Genomic DNA, 20715 nt, shown 5'->3' on the forward strand with positions numbered 1-20715 from the left:
CTGTTAATCAAACATGAGATTGAACCGTTATATAATGTTTTTATAACTTTAATGATAACATATTTTTTTATTGGTCACAAAATAAAATTAACTATATTGTCTTTATCTAGGCGCCATGATTTGTAACTTTAATCGATAATTAGTTGGAATTTTAATGTTGGTTTTAAATCGATTATTAAAATAAATCGTATCCTGTTCGCTTAAATGTTTATAGTATTAAAATCACAACGATTTTGATGACTTTCAATACCAGTACGTCATTTTTCCCTAGTCCAATGCCGTCATTATTTTACTTCTACACATTTTTCTTGAATTATTTACGAATGTTAATATTTTTAATTATTCTTTCATGAAAAAAATGGATCTACCACACCACTACGAACACCGCCCTGGATTGACTGATAGAGAATACCTTAGGCATTAAATCCGCCAATGGACTCTTGTGAACAAAGTTAGATAAATAAATCATCAGAAAACAACTCAGCAATGAAAAGGCTTACATTTGATTTTATTTGTCACATAAAATTATTTAATCATTTAGTCAATTTTCACAAAAACCCACAGAATGAAATGGGTTGGAGTTATTTTAGGCACCTCATAGCCGACAATACAGTTCACCTGTAAATACAATCGTATACAACATTAAGGTATAATGTCTGTGAAATATTCTGTGTTATAAAATACCGGCTTCACATTTTACGTCGTACGTACTATTAATTAAATTAAAAGCCTCATAATTTAACTCGCATTCAAGCCACATTATACGACGCTATCAATCCCGGGTCGCCTTTGCTTCGCGTGTAAGTAGACAAGATATGTTAAAAAACGTCAAAAAGAATGTACACAAATATAAACCGATTGGTACGTCACCGTTTTTTTTTATGTTTAGATTTACTGGTGACCCGGAGGTCTTTCCGGTTTTACTAGGGCAGATGGACGAGCAAAGGCTCAGCCAGGAGAGGTGGGATTTGCTAACAGCTACTACCCGAGCGCCTCCAAAGGAGACCTAACAACTCAAGAGTAGCTGTTTCGCGAATGAATCTACTACCGGATCGGAATCGCGACCCGCTGAGAAGATCCGGCGAGAAACTCAGCGGGCTGGTGCTTAGGTTAGGTTGCACGTCGAACTCTTTGCCGAGTTCGACGACTACGGTTACCGGGCTCCCTACTCCTAGTATTAGAGCTGAAGGCGTCTAATGCAAAGGTTATTGGATCTGATGGATCCGTAAGGACGGGTCTACGTTACCGTCTGCTCTGCGGTAGCCCGCAATATTGATGACAATAAAAAATGTCGATTATATATAAAATTATAAATCTAATATTAAATTTTCAAATATCATACTGTGAAGATTATGATATATTGCATGTTACATAATATATCATATAATATAAAATTATTAGATATCACTTAACTTTGATCTGCTTGTTGTAGAGAGTTATTAGAAGGAGAGTGCTAACTTTTTATTTATTGCCTAGATGGCTGGACGATCTCACGGCCCACCTGGTGTTAAGTGGTTACTGGAGCTATTAGACATCTACAACGTAAATGCCGCCACACACCTTGAGATATTATTTCTAATGTCTTTGTTTTTAAAGCACAACGGCTGTTCCACCCTTCGAACCGTAACGCATTACTGCTTCACGGCAGAAATAGGCAGGATAGTACTATCTGTCGTTACTAGCCCTTAAATAATCACTTCAATCTTGTATCTCAACAGTTTAACGAGATACGTCTTAGGATAGATTAGATTAGATAGTTTTAGGATTGCATGAATATCAAACAAACATACATACTGGTAACTAAAATGGCCTGAGAAATGTATTGGTGAGGCTGATTCCGACTCCGTATCTCCAAGACAAAAAGATACTCAAACATTTCATCAGCTGTCAACACTTCTAGACCTCGGGAAGGTCTCAGGAATTACTACATTTGTTCTACAAGAACACAGACTAGACGTTAAAAAAACATCATAAAACACGGTCGACCGTTGTTTTCCATAAAATATTAAAAATCAACCTTCACTACAAATAGTCGGTGGGTAGAGCACCGTAATTTATGCTTTCACCTGTCATTTACTGACTATTATTACCATAATGCCAAGCAATACTCAACCTTAGAGTCGGGCCGTAAGAACTGAAAATAATTTCGCTTTATTTCGTTCTAGATTTATTAACAACCTACACATGTATTTTAAATTGTGAGAAACGTTTTAAAACGAGTGCGTAATTTATTGTTTTGGGCTTTATTCTGTTGCGCAAACGGTACAAAATTGCATGAAATAACTTAGCTCCATTATAAATCACTAACGTTACAAGATTATATTCGAAAGTCTACTTTATTTTTTAGAATCACATTATGTGTTATTTGAACACTAAGTACCTCACGGATTAGAGTAAACACATTACAGCAGTGAGATGTTTATAAACAAACAAAAAACACGCTTACGAATTAAAAGAAAATACCTTTCAAGAATTTCAGAATGTCTGAAGTTACTTTCAGAAAATTATTAATCGGATAATCATAAATGTGCAATTACTAAGAACGTTTGATTTATAACAAACTAGCTTTTGCCCACGACTTCGTCCGCGTGGAATAGTTCACAAATAAATATGCAAAATTAAATGTATATTTTTCAATATTTCTGAGAGATTTTCTTAATATTTGTTTCCGTAAGAACCTTGTACAGAGTATTAGAAAACTACAAAAAAAAAATAAGCCAAATCGGTCAAGCGGTTTTCATGTTATGTCGTGACAACGGAAAACGGGTTTCATTTTTATATATATAGATGAATTACAAACACGTATACGCTTTGATCTCGTTCTATTTCGCGTCAGAAAGTATAATAGCAGACGTTAGAAACGCTTTAAAGTTTAAAAAGCTTGAAGTTTTAAATCTGTTTTGAAAAGATTCACAAAAGTTGGCACCTTCCTAACATCAATCGACATAATATACAATTCAGTTTCATAAATGTGCCGAAAAACAATTTAGGAGAAACCGTTACGACTTTACGTGTATGTGAAAGTTATTTGTGGGCTTCGGATATCAATTTACTAAAGACGCGCGTATGAAATAAATTGTGGCATGAAAAATAAATATTTCACGTTGTTCATATATATTATAGAGTTTCGTGGATGGTTTGTTCAGTCTTCTAAACGTTCAAAGCACTACATACAAATATTAAGAAGCAAAAAATGTGTTGAAATATAATTTAAGTTTTTGAATTCGATTTTTTTTTCAATTTTCCAGATATATTTTCAGCTATAAAAGCTATGAGTAAATTATTGAACTAAAGACAGAGAAACATTTTGTGTATTTTCAAATTTAAAGACCTCGTAAATAAATCAATCTCTATAAAACTCTTCTGTCTCATAGACGTGCATTGTGAATGAAGCAATCATTGTCACGCTTCATTAAAATTAAACAGTCAAATTGATGACTCACATTACGATTTTGCTTTGAAGAATTGCGATCAAGTTTCTAGAGAAGAATAAAACTATTTAGTTCCAAATCATCGAAAAAATTAAGGTTTGTAAAGATTTCAATTTTTCATAAAATATATAATAACTTTTCTATACGCAGTCTGTTTTACAAAAACTGTGTTAATAATAATTATATCAAAAGAGGTCCATGTGGAAAAGTCCATAACATTTTCATTCTATTTCTACTACTAAAATAACTGAATACCAATTTTCGTTTACAATAAAACAAGAGATTTACGGTCGTTTTTCGGTTGAGCTTCTGCTGAAATTCATACATTCACTAGTGAGAACTGCTAGTAGATATCAATATTTTGGGCATTTCAGGCATTTGATTAATAACTTTCAGTTAAGACAAATAGCAAATCTAAACTAAATCATTCATCATCATTATCCTGCCCTTCTCCCAGTCACCTGGGGTCGGCGCAACATGTTTTCTCCTTCCATACTCTTCTATCATATACCATTTCTTCGCTGACTCCCCTCTTACCCATATCGTCTTTCACTTTCGTCGTCTTTCAAATCTAAACTAAATATTGTGCATATTAACCACAATGTACTCTAAATTATGTCGTACAAAAAATTTAACAAAATTTAAATACACTCAAACCCCTAAAAAACATTTCGATTGTTAGATTTTCGGATAACTAATGGCCCGAAGTCACGGGTTGGCGTGGCACTGCTATAGCTTGAAAATGGTACAAGCCTTAAGCAATGACAACCGCTTTGAACTAAAACAAGTTCACAAGCGCTGGCAGGACTTCTTGGAAGTCCGGACGGGTAGGTACCACCACCCCGCCTATTTCCGCCGTGAAGCAGTAATGCGTTTCGGTTCGAAGGGTGGGGTAGCCGTTGTAACTATACTGAGACCTTAGAACTTATATCTCGAGGTGGGTGGCGCATTTACGTTGTAGATGTCTATGGGCTCCAGTAACCACTTAACACCAGGTGGACTGTGAGCTCGTCCACCCATCTAAGCAATAAAAAAAGGCGACTTAATATACATGGTTTATAGTGGGTAAGTATATTAAGAACCAAGCGGCCCGCTCCGGCTTCGCTCGGGTCTTTAACAAAAATTTCAACGATATTTTATTGATTAATTCAGATAATTTCAGAGAGCAGAGATTAATATCAAAGATAATTTCAACGTTGTTTTATTTTTTTAAATAAAAACACTTATTGCGGCATAACTACCTATATAAAAGTTAGACATATTCTGTCGCGACACTTATTGTAAATAATAATGTGGTCTACAAAGTCGAAGTACATTATTCTATTCTATTTTTTTACACCTTGCTTTACATTATTGGAGTTTTAGTAAGGATCCCTAATTTAAAAAAAAAGATTATAGCCACTATACACTCGGCCATAGTGTAGCTTCCAAACAGTGAAAGAATTTTTCAAATCGGTTCAGTAGTTTCGGAGCCTATTCAACAAACAAAGAAACAAATCTTTCCTCTTTATAATATTAGTATAGATTACGGGGATCAATAGACACAATAACGTTTAACATCTAGGGAATATGAGATCGAATACTCAGTAATAGCAATGAAATCGTCTTAACAAAAATCCACCTCAAGGCGCCAAGGGAAAATGTATACTGCCGTGCGATTCTCTAAAATTCAAACAAGAACTCGCATCTCACTACGAAATTCTCCATCACTTCGCATTCGCAATGGAATGACCTTGATTTGGCATTCTGTAAACACTAATCTTAATTACCCTGCCTCGAGCGAAGTGAAGTGACAACGAAGTTTGTTTACAATACTACTAGGGATAGCCGTATACACGCAAATGTAAATCGAAGCTTACCGGTTTCAGTTTTTCTTTGTATTTAGAAGCATTCTGTAAGAAAATACTATGAATTTAAGCTTTGGTGTCTAAACCACATCTAATATATCTAAAAAGAAAATTAAAAGTCATATATTTATGAAATTAATTGTAATTTCTGGCTGTACGCTAAGTTCCTTTGCGTGCACTGGCGAATACCAGAATTAAAAAACAAAATTTTAATTGTTTTCAAAACAATTTCGAGCGGTCGGAAGTTTTTATTTTGCTTTTTCTAGATTTGTTGTTACTTTGTGAGTGAATTTAACGTTAAATAAAAATTATGAGGTAAGTAAAAGTTAATTTGAGGCTATCAATGTTTCATCCATTCGTTTTTAATGTAAAATTTAAATATATTACCAACAGATTTAAAGAGCGTTCTTCTCATCCGACATTGGCGCAAATAGAGGCATTGATAAACGTTTTGGGTTAAAAGCTAGCGAAACAAAAGGATTAATCGAATCTCAACATGTTCAATAAGAGAACAAGGATATTAAAAAAATATAGGAACTAAATTCTCTTGTCAGTTAAGATCCATTCCCGGTGAGATATTTAGGACATGTTAACATATATTTATGTATGATATATCTATCTACAACGTTTTTATTGATGTTCTATTTTAACAGGGCATGAAGGTGATTTATTTGTATCTCAAATTCACCAACAAAAAAATTATTTTGAATTAAATAAATCAAATCATTAACAATTTAGGTATTGCAAGTTAGATTGATGTTGTTGGAATGTATTTATTGATGCAGAGGTGACTGTATCTATGGTAAAGGGTGTGCATACTGGTACAGGGGTGGCAGGCAGTGCCAGAGTATTGACTAAACTGACATTATGTTGGCTAAAGGCTGCATACTCAGTTTAAAATAAATGAACAAAATTTAGACATAACCTATTTTATTATATTTACGGAACTACAACAGATTGAAAATACTAATCCACATCATCAGAATATTGTAAGGAGAATTTATAGCCCACTCGGAAAATGTATCAGTATTGGAACAATCGCAAACATACAGGTATGTATGTTATGCCTAATTATCTGAAATAAATACCTAAACAAAACTTGCATTTTAAAAATTAATATTTATTGCCTTTTTAGCATTGCATCAAGAATCACCTATTTTGCAGTCATCATCCTCTAACTAAATGCAAGTGACTTCTACTTATTGTGATGCTACTACCAGTAGCTCCAGCCACAGTAGGTCTCACATGTTAGTCAAGAGATTGGGTTGATATGTGTTTATTCAGGTCAAAGTACCTATTCATTGAACCACCATATTAGGGACATTGATTTGTGTATAATGCTGTTACTTGTAAATAAAAACATTTTGTTGCATGTATTGTAAACATTGTATTTTACCTAACCTTGTTTTTAAATAAATTTATTATTTTTTTCAGCACCTCAACACCTGACCTGCTATTTCACCACTTTTACAATGAAAAGCAGAGTGTACTCAAATTACTGAGAGAATTTTGTGGATAGAGGAACTGCAGGTGAAGATTCAGGGTGTTCATATGTGTGTCGTCCAAAGCATTTTTGAACACAGTACCATATATAACTTAATGAAACTTACAACCATGGGGGAATGAATAGTCGACAATCTGCAAGAAGGATGAACTGTTGGTGGAATTAGCACATGCAGCTAGCAATTTTAAACCTGTATTTCCACTTAAGTTACTGATGCAAACAAATTTCAAAATTATTGTATATAACTATTGAATAAAACTATTTTTATAAATCATTAATTTATATTTGAAGTTACTTCACACTATAAGTTAGCTAATTAGTAAAATTTAACAAAGTAATTCAACATGACCACCATAATGTACATGTAATCTCATCATCTGAAATCATGGGAACTGGCAGCTCTGCACAATTGCAAATTTTGTGCAAAACACAACACGAAACAACTATTTTTGCTATCTTATCAGGGTGGTAAATTGGCACCCTATAGATCAGCAAACACCTGAATCTACTCTTTAACATACCTATTGTTCTTTACACTGAGTTACGGGCAGTGGAATGAAGGCGGTGCTACAAAGCTTCAGGAGTATCTTCCTCCATATTAGCAATAGCTAGCTATTATTAGCTAGCATAGCATAGCGTTATCGCCTATTTCTGCCGTGAAGCAGTAATGCGTTTCGGTTTGAAGGGTGGGGCAGCTGTTGTAACTATACTGAGACCTTAGAATTTATATCTCAAGGTGGGTGGCGCATTTACGTTGTAGATGTCTATGGGCTCCAGTAACCATTTAACACCAGGTGGGCTGGGAGATCGTCCACCGATCTAAGCAATGAAAAAAAAATTAGCAAAAGGTGTCATAAGGTTGGAACGTTGACAATATACAGAAAGCCCGAAAAGATGTTAAATAATTATAATGGTCATTACTTGCTGTCATTGACTAATCTAGTAATTTTATTTTGTTTTGATTATAACTGAATAAAGTTTATTTAAGATAAATACTATATTTCACAATAACTTATAGCAATATACACAATTACAATTTAACTGAAATGAATACAATCTGAATACATAGGTTCTTAATACACATTTCGTTTATGGATTACATATCAGAATTTCGAAAAATATTAATAGCTTTACAAATTGTACATTTCTTGCATGATATTCTTTGCGACAGTAAATCCATTTTTTATTGGTAGCAGATCTTTTTAAGGCCACCAACTTCCCATCAATACACCCAATAACCCAAAGGATTCTAAATTTTTCATAAAAACTGCAATATTTAGCATTACATTAATATTGGAAATTTTTTATGAAGAAAACATTTTTTTATTTAGCTTAAACCTCTCCTCCTCCTCCTTGCATCGGTTTCCTCATTACTGAGGGTCGTGGTCATGGCCTTGAAACAGTTTGTTTTTTATAGTGCACCGCCATCTGTTCCTATTTAGCTTAAACCACCTTCTTCTTTTTTCTTTGCTTTTCCTTCAACTTTTGCCATTCTTGAGCATTCTGTGGGAATCTTAAATATTTATATATAGTTGCTGGGTTGTTCAGAGCCTCCACAACCTCAGATATACACTGGGATGTCTGGGACAAATGTGTTCTTATATTTTCTTTTATGATTTTTTTGGTAACTTCAATTGGCCAAAATTATCAAGGTGCACAATAACTGAAACTAAGAAATAATCATTAAACAATACACATAGTTATTAGAGAATCTAATTTGTATTCTTTCAAGATATTTTTGGTAGATTAGTTTAGTGGTATTGTTTTACAATAATGGGAGAGTTGGATATAAACAAATGGGCAAACTTTAATAATATGTTATAAAGTACCTATTTTGTACATAAAGACACAATCTTACCACGTGGAATACCTACCTTTAGAAGAGTTGAAAGTCCTTTTCAATGGCTTTTAGTGGTCTTCATCAAAGGGTGTAATTCACACCCTAACTGGTTCATATGATCCTTCGACAATCTATACACTTTCTTTATACTTTTATATCTCAAGGTGGGTGGCGCATTTACGTTGTAGATGTCTATGGGCTCCAGTAACCATTTAACACCAGGTGGGCTGGGAGATCGTCCACCGATCTAAGCAATGAAAAAAAAATTAGCAAAAGGTGTCATAAGGTTGGAACGTTGACAATATACAGAAAGCCCGAAAAGATGTTAAATAATTATAATGGTCATTACTTGCTGTCATTGACTAATCTAGTAATTTTATTTTGTTTTGATTATAACTGAATAAAGTTTATTTAAGATAAATACTATATTTCACAATAACTTATAGCAATATACACAATTACAATTTAACTGAAATGAATACAATCTGAATACATAGGTTCTTAATACACATTTCGTTTATGGATTACATATCAGAATTTCGAAAAATATTAATAGCTTTACAAATTGTACATTTCTTGCATGATATTCTTTGCGACAGTAAATCCATTTTTTATTGGTAGCAGATCTTTTTAAGGCCACCAACTTCCCATCAATACACCCAATAACCCAAAGGATTCTAAATTTTTCATAAAAACTGCAATATTTAGCATTACATTAATATTGGAAATTTTTTATGAAGAAAACATTTTTTTATTTAGCTTAAACCTCTCCTCCTCCTCCTTGCATCGGTTTCCTCATTACTGAGGGTCGTGGTCATGGCCTTGAAACAGTTTGTTTTTTATAGTGCACCGCCATCTGTTCCTATTTAGCTTAAACCACCTTCTTCTTTTTTCTTTGCTTTTCCTTCAACTTTTGCCATTCTTGAGCATTCTGTGGGAATCTTAAATATTTATATATAGTTGCTGGGTTGTTCAGAGCCTCCACAACCTCAGATATACACTGGGATGTCTGGGACAAATGTGTTCTTATATTTTCTTTTATGATTTTTTTGGTAACTTCAATTGGCCAAAATTATCAAGGTGCACAATAACTGAAACTAAGAAATAATCATTAAACAATACACATAGTTATTAGAGAATCTAATTTGTATTCTTTCAAGATATTTTTGGTAGATTAGTTTAGTGGTATTGTTTTACAATAATGGGAGAGTTGGATATAAACAAATGGGCAAACTTTAATAATATGTTATAAAGTACCTATTTTGTACATAAAGACACAATCTTACCACGTGGAATACCTACCTTTAGAAGAGTTGAAAGTCCTTTTCAATGGCTTTTAGTGGTCTTCATCAAAGGGTGTAATTCACACCCTAACTGGTTCATATGATCCTTCGACAATCTATACACTTTCTTTATACTTTTACATGGTCGTCATCTCAAGTTAAAAGTGATAAATTGTGAATTTCGTAGGCTTGTCGACGCATTTCACGCTGATCCGTAGCGTCAGCCTCTTTCAACAATGTTTTCAATAAAAACATACGCTCCACAAAATATCGATGAAGAATAAAGTTATTTTAAAGTGCAATTTTGTTAATTAATAGTATTTTTTTAATAATTAACAGCGGTTTATAAAGTTTTCGTATATTCTCACTCACAACAAACACATAAAACACTAACTTTTGATTTGACAAATAAAATGATTTTGCGATGCGAAGTTCTTGCCGAAATTCGACGTGATTTACACTACAGAATGCCGTTTCAAACGTCAACTCATACATTTTAGTAAAAAAACTCACGCTTGCTAGTTCAATTCACCCGCGAGGGGCGCTAGTGTAGATTCGGCACTACAATGAAATTTACAGAATGCCAATTTGAAAACACACACCAAATTCACGTGCGAGTTTGTTAAACAACGCTTACAGAATCGCACGGCTGAGAGCTCTCATTTATAGTGTAGAAATTATTCATATCAGACCATTAGTTGAAGGAGTACAACAGCGGATCGATCATTTAAATATTCAGTACCATTACGTATACAATAATTGTTTGGTGTCAAATTATTGTCGTGCTACAGTTAACAGGAAACAAGTGTGTAATTACTGTAGCTGTAAGCGTAACGCCAATTTATTATAAGAGTCATATTTCAAAATCAACTTTAATAAGACCTGAGGTAAATTAAGGGTTTATAACAATGTAGCTACTTTACTGATGGTAGGACCTCTTGTGAGTCCGCATGGGTAGGTACGACCACCCTGCCTGTTTCTGCCGTGAAGCAGTAATGCGTTTCGGTTTGAAGGGTGGGGCAGCCGTTGGAACTATAGTGAGACCTTAGAACTTATATCTCAAGATGGGTGGCGCATTTACGTTGCAGATGTCTATGGGCTCCAGTAACCACTTAACACCAAGTGGGCTGTGAGCTCGGCCAACCATCTAAGCAATAAATAAATAAAAAGCTAGGTTTTAAATTTAGGACATTCTTTACTTAAATATATCTCGTATTGGGTAGAATTTAGGTTTTGGTATCTGATTAAGTTAAGATGCGCCAAGAATTTCTCTATACGAATTTAGGCCAAAATAATATTATTATTCTAATAGAATAACGATCTGCAACTAGAATTGATAATACGAGTTTGAACTTATTAGTTTTTTTTATGATGTGACGCTTACGTGACGCTATTCCCGCGGCAATGCTTTCTCGATAATAACTCGCAACTTAGTGACTGGCTATAGAGTCTAGTCTTATAGGTATAGTTGCAAAACAAACTGATATGATATTGCCACTAATATCGTTAATTGTTATAAAATATTATCTGTACGATATGAACGTAATCTATATCATAGGGTTTTTGATAAACGAAATAATAATAGTGAAATTTGAGGAAGTTACGGAGAAACAAGTAAGTACGTACATGTTGATGTAAATAAATCTTATCTTATCTTATATATATATAAATGAATTGCGGTTCGTTAGTTTCGCTTAAACTCGAGCACGGCTGGACCGATTTGGCTAATGTTGGTCTTGAATTATTTGTGGAAGTCCAGAGAAGGTTTAAAAGGTAGATAAATATGGAATTAAATAAAAATTACAATTTTGTTTTCCCTTCCCTTCCCTTTGATGTGTCCCCCGTCGGATGGATTCCTTTTGTTTGTTTTAAGTTTGTTTTATATAAAAGTTTAGGTCTTTTATTTGTCGATTGAGGCACTACGAAGTCTACCGGGTCAGCTAGTTTAAAATAAAAAATTACTGTACTGTCATCGTTTCTTTATATTATGCAATAAATCCTGCATCTTGAAACTGTTGAAAGTTTTGAGTTAAAATATGCCGTTACATAGATAAATTGATATAAACCAAACAAAAGCGTGTTAAAACAAACATCCTAAACAGAAGCCAGCCCGATATGCATTTTGACTTTGTACGAGCATTTACGTTTTGAGTTTATGTTAGCCATTTGAAAACCTCCGCCGTTTCAGTGCAAAGCAAAGCCCGGGGTTACGGATTTCGTGGCCTATTTGCATTTCGACGAAAACAACGTAATACAGGACGTGGAAATATTTGGCACAAAATACGTAGATAGATAGTTACATTCATTCGAGTACGTCATGCGCCATTTTGAAGTTTCGTAATGAAGATTTTTAAACTTACCATATTGGATTAAGGTTTTTTTGCCACCATGCGCCACCCACCATTTACGTTGCAGATGTCTATGCGCTCCAGTAACCACTTAACACTAGGTGGGCTGTGAGTTTGTCCACCCACCTATGCAATAAAATTTTAATTAAAAAAAACTCACCTTAAGATATAAGTTTTAAGGTCTCAGTATAGTTACAACGGCTGCCCCTTCAAACCAAAACGCATTACTGCTTCGCGGCAGAAATGAGAAGGGTGGTGGTACCTACTGGACAAGAGGTCCTACCACCCGTAATTACGCAAATTATAATTTTGCGGGTTTAATTTTTATTACACGATGTTATTCCTTCACCGTGGAAGTTAACCATGAACATTTGTGAAGTACGTATTTCATTGGAAAAATTGGTACCTGCCCGCGGGATTCGAACACCGGTGCATTGCTAGATACAAATGCACCGGACGTCTTATCCTTTAGGCCATGACGACTTTAAATTATTAAAACTGAGATTTATATAATAGTAGTTACTTACGTCATGTGAGCGACTCTTCAAAATATTATTCCCTATTTCTGCCGTGAAGCAGTAATGCGTTTCGGTTTGAAGGGTGGGGCAGCCGTTGTGACTATACTGAGACCTTAGAACTATATCTCAAGGTGTGTGGCACGTTGTAGATGTCTATGGGCTCCAGTAACAACTTAACACCAGGTGGGCTGTGAGCTCGTCCACACATCTAAGCAATAAAAAAAATAAAGTGAAAAAATCTTATTTAAATAATTTAATTTATCAGTGGCATATGAAATGGGTAATAGTAATTAATGATTGATACTCGTGGGTGTTGACTATGCTGGGGGCAAATCCGAACTGTTCTTCTTCTTTTTCTCCACCTTATTCCACTAGGTGGGGTCGGCACAGCTAATTTTTCTCTTCCATTCTCTTCTATCAGCCGTCATCTCAACACTCACTCCTCTCTCTCTCTCTCATATCGTCATTCACACACTCCATCCATGTCTTCTTCGGTCGACCTCTTCCCCCTCTACCTTGCACTACCATTTCCATACATCCGAACTGCTATCAATACAAAAAGGATTTTGTTAAAGCCTCACTTAGAGAAAATGTCCTGGCGCTTATGAAACACAATGGACTCCAGAGGTGGGTAGGTGAAAAATAGCTCTGGAAAAGAGCTGTAGGTGAACACAACGGTTCTACTGATGATACATTGTGTCCACGAATGCTTCCTGTTGCTAGCGATATATTTGCATTGTTACTGGTAAGACTGGGTCAAATGGAGAAACTTTCAGGTAATTTCTTGCCTATTTCTGCCGTGAAGCAGTAATACGTTTCGGTTTGAAGGGTAGGGCAGCCGTTGTAACTATACTGTGACCTTAAAACTCATATCTCAAGGTGGGTGGCGACATTTACGTTGTAAATGTCTATGGGCTCCGGTAAGCACTTAACACCAGGTTGGCCGTAAGTTGATCCACCTATCTAAGCAATGAATATAAGTATATTATAATAATAATATAATGTAATTAATACTAGTTGCACTATACTGGTTGGTATTGTGAATTCAAATCCGTAGCTATCACTATTTATGGATCGAAGAGTGAGATAGATCTTAGGACAAGACATTTGAGAGTTCTGCTTATCACAAGGTGAGCGTCAACAATCATGATATCCTTTCTATGTAGTCGGTATATATCTGTGCATGTACGGAAGTAAAATGCTTATAAAAAACGATGAGAACCATTTAATTCATTAACCAGTGCGTGTGAACGAGGTTGTCCCTCGACGCATTTAAAAATAACATTTTCCTTTTTTTTTTGTTAAAGGTTATTTGTTTACTACACATTCAACAAGAAAAATGTTAAACGAGTTATGTATTTTCTTCTCTGTTCGATTTTGTTTTGTTTGAGGGAATCCATATATAGTCCCTTCTTTATTTCGCCGTAAAGTCGCGTTTTATGTACTTAACACCACAGGTGAAACAATAGGAGTTTTATTGTTGTAGTGGCATAAACAATTCCAAGTTATTTTCGCTTTCAGATTGGATTTCTTCGAATTCTTTCGTTCGTACGAACACTACGTGGACGGCCAGATCTTTTTCTGTCACAAACAGAGGAGGTCTCGTTGCACCTATTAATATCCCGGTACATAAACATTTTACTAATACCAAGCGTATGGAAAGTTTTAAAAATTGCACTTAGCTCCATACCTACTTTGTGTAATGCAATCACAGCGATTCGGTTCTTTTTATCACCCCACTCCATTTTAATATCGCAAAATATTGTACAATGTATTGGCGCCAAAATGAGAAAACTCAATGAGCAATCATATAAAAATGACAGATTTCAAATTCAAATGTAATATTTTGTTTATTTTTAATTGTAACAGTATTTATGGCCAGACTAAGTATATAGCATTATTTATTCGTAAAAAGGGCAATCCTTAATTGAATATTATATTAGTTATTATACACATTATGTTTTATTTTTACCTTTTTAAATTTTCGGCGGTAAAAAAAGGGCCCGTGACACAGACTATATTCTTTTTCCCACCTCTCGTGCGTTCCGACTTACGCATCATATAAAAGGTGCGCTCTTAAACGCCACAGCAGCTACTGACAAACTTTAATGTAATCAATAAATTATTTCATTGATTTAATTGCGTTTTTATTTAGTTTTCATTCAGTTCATAGATATTCAGTTTATTTTTTAGTTTTCAAAATATCAAAAATGTGTCAAGATTTTGAGTGATTATATTAGAGTATTGATTATAGATGACAACTAGTCTAAATAGTATTTTATAAATTAACCGTTCTATACATGATGTTAAGTTGTTAGTGTAGACCCTAATTGAGAAATGAGTACGTGTCGAATCCTTTTATTTAGAACGTTAATTTGGAGGAGAAATAGATAGATCCTTGATTAGTGATAGATCCCATGGAATCTCACAGCACACTTTTCCACTGAAGAAAAAATAGTGTTTTCATGGTCACAAACAGAAACTATCTGTCAATTAATCTAGTTTTGATATAAAAATAACGAATAATACTGTCAAAGCCCAACCCATTAGCTGTTTTCACAATTAGGTCACCGTGTATTCCCCCTTGCTATCTAATTCCGTGTTAATCAATATTCAACCTAATGCGCTAAATAGCCTGACTTTTATACGTCGAAACTAAAAATAATAAAACATTCGAAGCCAAAGTTGGCGCGGCCGCACATCAAACTTGCATAAGAAACCATAAGGAATAGACACGCGATCGCCGTGACACACGGCCGTGTCGTTCCACGAACCGCTCGACAAAATAATCGAAATTAATAATTATTAGTTCGAAGGAATTCAACCTTGACTTTTTCGTTTTTTTTTAATTCGATATGAGTTCTGATTGTAAAGTATTTAAGTCAAGTCGACACTTCCGATGAAAATTGATTAGAGGGTGGGTAGATCGAAATTTCATGCTCAGTTTAGACTGTGTATATTTGCTACAGACTAAAAGCCATTGAACAAAGTATATAGCCTTATTTATTCGTAAAACGGCAATCCTTAATTGAATATGCAATACGTTATTTCTTATTGCCCTTGCAGGCATACAGCCCACCTGATGGTGAGTGGTTATCGTCGCCCATGGACTTCAGCAATACCAGGGACAGAGCCAAGCCGCTGCCTACCGTTAAATACTCTCCACAAGTCTCGTTTGAAAAAGTGATTTTGATATAACAAATTGGCTGGGAGCTTGGAACTTATTGGCTGTATAACACGAGACTAAAGCGAGGTCTTTGTCACTATCGCGTCATAGAACAGCACACGAGGGACCGTGGTGTCATCGGTAATGAATGTCCGACTGTTGATTACTGTGACCTCACATACTCGGGTGGATTAAGCGATGTTAGGAATGAGCGGTGTTGTGAAAATTTTATGGTCCGTCGTTCTGGTGTAGTCTTGAATTTTTTTACCGGCGCTAGGGCGTAGATACTGTAATTACGCACGCACCATCCCGCCTATTCTGCCGTGAAGCAGTCATGCATTTCAGTTTGGAGAATGGGGTAGCCGTTATGCAACAACTTTTTTATTATTATGTATGTGTCAAGGTGGATGAATGGTGGAGTGGTATTCACATTGCAATATCTATGGATTTCGATAACCACTTGACACAAAGTGGGCCGCGAAATTTATTTATTTTTCAACATGCGTGGAAAACATTTTTTTCAGATCTTTCCGCTTCACTAGTCATCCAGTCATCCATTCTATTGTTATGTCTCTCGACAACTTCAAGCGAATCTTATCACATTATTTGGAATATACCGGTTAAGTGCTTAATGATGACTTTTAATCAACATAATACAATGACAACATTAAAATTTCGAAGAATTGAAATTGTTCATTTGGATCATCTATGCGATAAAATGATAGGTTTAGGTATATCCGATAATGTATGTATATTTCCAAGAGTACTAGGTAACTACATAGCTTCAAACTGAACGCGATTGAAGTAATCAATGTTGAATACTTTAGTCAGAGGTGTAACTTAGTTAACTACTGTTGAATAACTTCCCAATTTATTTGCACTGCATCTTTTCTACTAAAAACTGTTAATAAATATTAGCACGTAACGAAAAAGAGTTTCAAGAACATTTTCTGACAACTGGGTCGAGTAAAAGTAAACATAAGAAAAATAATCGACACAGCCTCAAGCCAAGTTTTTATCTTTGCGTTATGGATACTGGAAACACACACTTACACACAAGACAACAATAAAAACATATCTAGATACCGAAAATACAAGATTATAGATATGAATATTGACTTTCGCTTTATTATTTATTGGCTATTCACGGCTGTAATTGTCATGGACTCAGTATGCAAATACTAGTGTTGACGCATGGATGCTAGTTTTATGGCGATATATATACATATATAATTATCTCTATATTGAAACGGTCTTTATCCCCAGGTGGCATTGAAAATTACTTAAAAACCAATTTCAAGGTAATTTAACACCATATTACTTCTGTCAAAATCACGAATGGAAATAAATTGTTTGAAATATGCTTAGACGAAATCAGGAGTAACTCTATTACTTTATGTTCAAAAAAGCAGAAATTTATATTACCAGTATCGTGTTACTATTATCTGTTTTTGATGATGATTTAGTTTTTACAAAGTTAAAGATTAAAAAAAACTGGCGTTGCTTTTATACTAAGATCACCCCTAAAATTAGAACCATTCTCATTTAAGCCATCAGGTGAATTTTGAGCTAGCTTAATATTCTAGCTAATTAACCTTATGAAAGTACATAAGGCGCAAGCTCTCGAAAGCATTACAAAGCGGATTTGCGGTAATTGCTTTCGAGTTTAACTTAATTTTAGCTGATGCTTTTTTTTTCGTTTAAACAAAGATTAATGTGTTTTTATGTAAAAAAAATGAATTGTCTTTTTAAAGGTATATTTTTGATGCTAAGTAGCTGCTCAGTACTGGCAATTTTTGTAATATTTGTTTTGTTAACTTCGTTTTACAAACCCCAAACCGATTGACCTTTTGAGAAAAATTTTGAATATTTAAATAGGCGGTTGATTACAAATAGTATCAGACGAAATACCAACTTTTACATAAATTTTGAATTGGAATAATAGTTATCTTATTCTTCAAACTAAGTACGGTGCGAGCCAATTAACACCAATAAATGTGCATTTCAACTCTCCGGCTTCAACACTAGGAACAATTACACCAGGTAACTCCCTCATACGCTATAGATGTTAATGTCTTATGACGAATTTTATTAGCCACTAGATGGCCCGGCAGCCTTCGTAGTGCCTCAATCGATAAATAAAAGACCTAAACTTTTGTATAAAATAAACTTAAAACAAACAAAAGGAATCCGTCCGACGGGGGGGACATCAAAGGAAAAACAAAATTGTTATGGTTTTTTTTATTCCGAGCATTTTCATTCATTTATCATCTTTTAAACCTTCTCTGGACTTCGAAAAATAATTCAAGACCAAAATTAGCCAAATCGGTCCAGCCGTTCTAGAGTTTTAGCGAGACTAACGAACAACAATTCATTTTTATATATATAGATGGATTATTTATAACCAAACTATGTATAAAATTACTTTTAAATTTATGAATTAGCATCGGTGCATAAATATGGATCCTTACTCGTGTGACTATGTGCTGAAAGGGCGTTGCACGACAAGAGATGTGTCGCTCTATGCTGGTCGTCAATCTGATATATCGGGTCCGTAATACCCAGATTAGACGCCAAGCAAAAGTTACAGGTATTGGTAAGAGAATAGCGGATCTAAAGTTGAGCTGGACATTTAGCAAGGCAAAACAAGTGGTCGTGGCCTAAAGGATAAGACTTCCGATGAATTTGTATCTTGCGCTGCATTGGTGTACGAATCCCGCAGGCCGGTACCAATTTCTTTAATGAAATACGTACTTAAAAAACGTTCACTATTGACTTCCACGGTGAAGAAATAATATCGTGTAATAAAAAACAAACCCGCAAAATAATAATTTGCGTAATTACTGGTGGTAGGACGTCTTGTGAGTCTGCACGGCTAGGTAGCACCACCCTGACTATTTCTGCTGTGAAGCAGTAATGCGTTTCGATTAGAAGGGTGGGGCAGTCGTTGTAGGTACTGTAAAAACCTTAGAACTAATTTCTCAAAGTAGGTGGTGCCATTTACCTTGTAGATGTCTATCTCGTCCACCCACCTAAGCAATAAGTGCCCTAGATTAGGCCGTAGAGGTGCCGAAATACTTGCACCTGGCACGGTGGATCGATGACATGTCAGGACACCGTACCGGACGTCGATAAGAATAGTGAGCACTAGGTATCAAAGGACTGAAGATATATTATTTCGACTTACGTACAATCTGTATTAAAATTGAACTGAGTACTGACAACACAACTGTGCTATATGTGGCTTAGAATAGTAATCACAGTATATTTTCCCGCGGGCGTCGTAAAAGGCGACTAAGGCAATCACTGAAGAATAGGCAGTAGCGTTCTTCGAGTATTATAACTGTATTGTGCTTTCAATACATCCTGCTTGATTCCGCCGCGAAGCAGTCATGCCTTTTGGTCTAAAGGGACAACTGGTTTCTAATGCAATTGAGACTTCAACTGCATATTTAAAAATGGGTGGTGGCCTTCACGCCTTGTGACCACCGTAACCAAAGAAACAAAGGGAATTAACAAAGAACACAAATCCTTTCAGAATTATTTTGTGATTCAGAAATATGAAGCAATACAATACTCGTAAGAACTCGTGCCGAGGGCTTGGAAGCTCCATTGTCTAAACAAACGTGACCAGACCTTGGTAGATACTTACAACTTTTAAAAGGTTCCCGTTTACAGCTCCCGTCAATAAGGTACCGACCGAAAGAAATAAATAAAAACGAATCGAAATAATTATCTTTTGTTTCCCAAATATAATTCGCTTAACAAGAGTGAACAAAATGAATGTGTTTTTAAGAATGAAACTAAAAGCTAACATATTATACATAATGTTAGATAACGATCATAACATGAAGAATAAGTGAGTTTTGTTTTAAGAGTTGTAAAGTTAATCAAAATAGAAAATACCAGATGATCGTTTGGCATAGTGTCTCACAGAACGGACATAAAATAAGCAAGGTAAATAAATACCTGCTTCTGACAGAATATGTCAACAGAGAATAAATCCATAACTGGTGTTCACGATTGTCGGAGAAGTTAGCATTGGAAATTGAACATTTTATACGTACTGTATTGCGACAGGAAATATGTTCTCTTTTTTTTTTACTGATGTGTATTTTACTGGCACAGATAGTATTTCCAAATAGCTACCAATGTTCTTGGGTAACAAATCATAAATGATATAAAGGGTAACAAATCATAACCACGAAATCATGTCTTGAAACTGAATTCAAAAGCAATTTAATAGTAATATGCAGCTTATAACTTAAAAAACTCGATAAAATAGCAGACCAGACTAATTCTTGTTTTCGTTTTTCTTATCATGTTGATGCTGGTCAGGATAATAGAATAAATTTATGAAATTATTATTTATCATCGGTCCTACATTCACCACATATGGATGCTTGAAGGATATCATTATATCTCACAAAGCTGTGCATTGATCTTTAATACCCTTTGTTATTTTTAATCATTTATTTTCCATAGTAAATTATCTATCTGTCCTTAACACTTTACCCGCTCGAAATCTAAAATCAATCCTGTCTCTTCTTGACCTTTTCCATTAATGTAGAATGACTTTTTTATTCTTTAATACGTGTTTGCAAACTGCGAAATGCACAATGCTTACAGACAATCCACAATTTTTAAGGTCGATCGTTTGTTTAAGTACACCGCAACGACTGTATGTAATTCGACTAAAATTGGCCGTAGTTTAGTTGTTGTATTCAGTTTCTGTTTGTTAGTAGTTAGTAGTTGTTTGTATACAGTTTTTTGGCAAT

At 34.8% G+C, this 20715-nt stretch overlaps 1 protein-coding gene and 2 long non-coding RNA genes across 6 annotated transcripts in view; 1 reads left to right on the forward strand and 2 right to left on the reverse strand.

The window, feature by feature from the left end:
- Positions 1-20715, reverse strand: part of LOC149502485 (uncharacterized) — a 166769-nt gene that overhangs the window by 98585 nt on the left and 47469 nt on the right. The window lies entirely within an intron of this gene.
- LOC114242737 (uncharacterized) lies at positions 5088-7060 on the forward strand. Of its 3 annotated transcripts, XR_016323393.1 has the most exons (5): positions 5088-5593; positions 5672-5848; positions 5932-6330; positions 6414-6462; positions 6713-7060. It is a non-coding gene; the product is annotated as an uncharacterized LOC114242737 (long non-coding RNA). The 3 variants fall into 3 exon arrangements; XR_016323392.1 differs by having other exon boundaries at positions 5672-6330; XR_003624663.2 differs by lacking the exon at positions 6414-6462 and having other exon boundaries at positions 5672-6330.
- LOC149502486 (uncharacterized) lies at positions 7044-10563 on the reverse strand. The gene is made up of 2 exons (XR_016323394.1): positions 9925-10563; positions 7044-9719 (listed from the first exon to the last, which is right to left on the reverse strand). It is a non-coding gene; the product is annotated as an uncharacterized LOC149502486 (long non-coding RNA).

The sequence above is a fragment of the Bombyx mandarina genome, chromosome 08 (assembly GCF_030267445.1).
Source record: "Bombyx mandarina strain Sakado chromosome 08, ASM3026744v2".
NCBI lineage: Eukaryota > Metazoa > Arthropoda > Insecta > Lepidoptera > Bombycidae > Bombyx > Bombyx mandarina.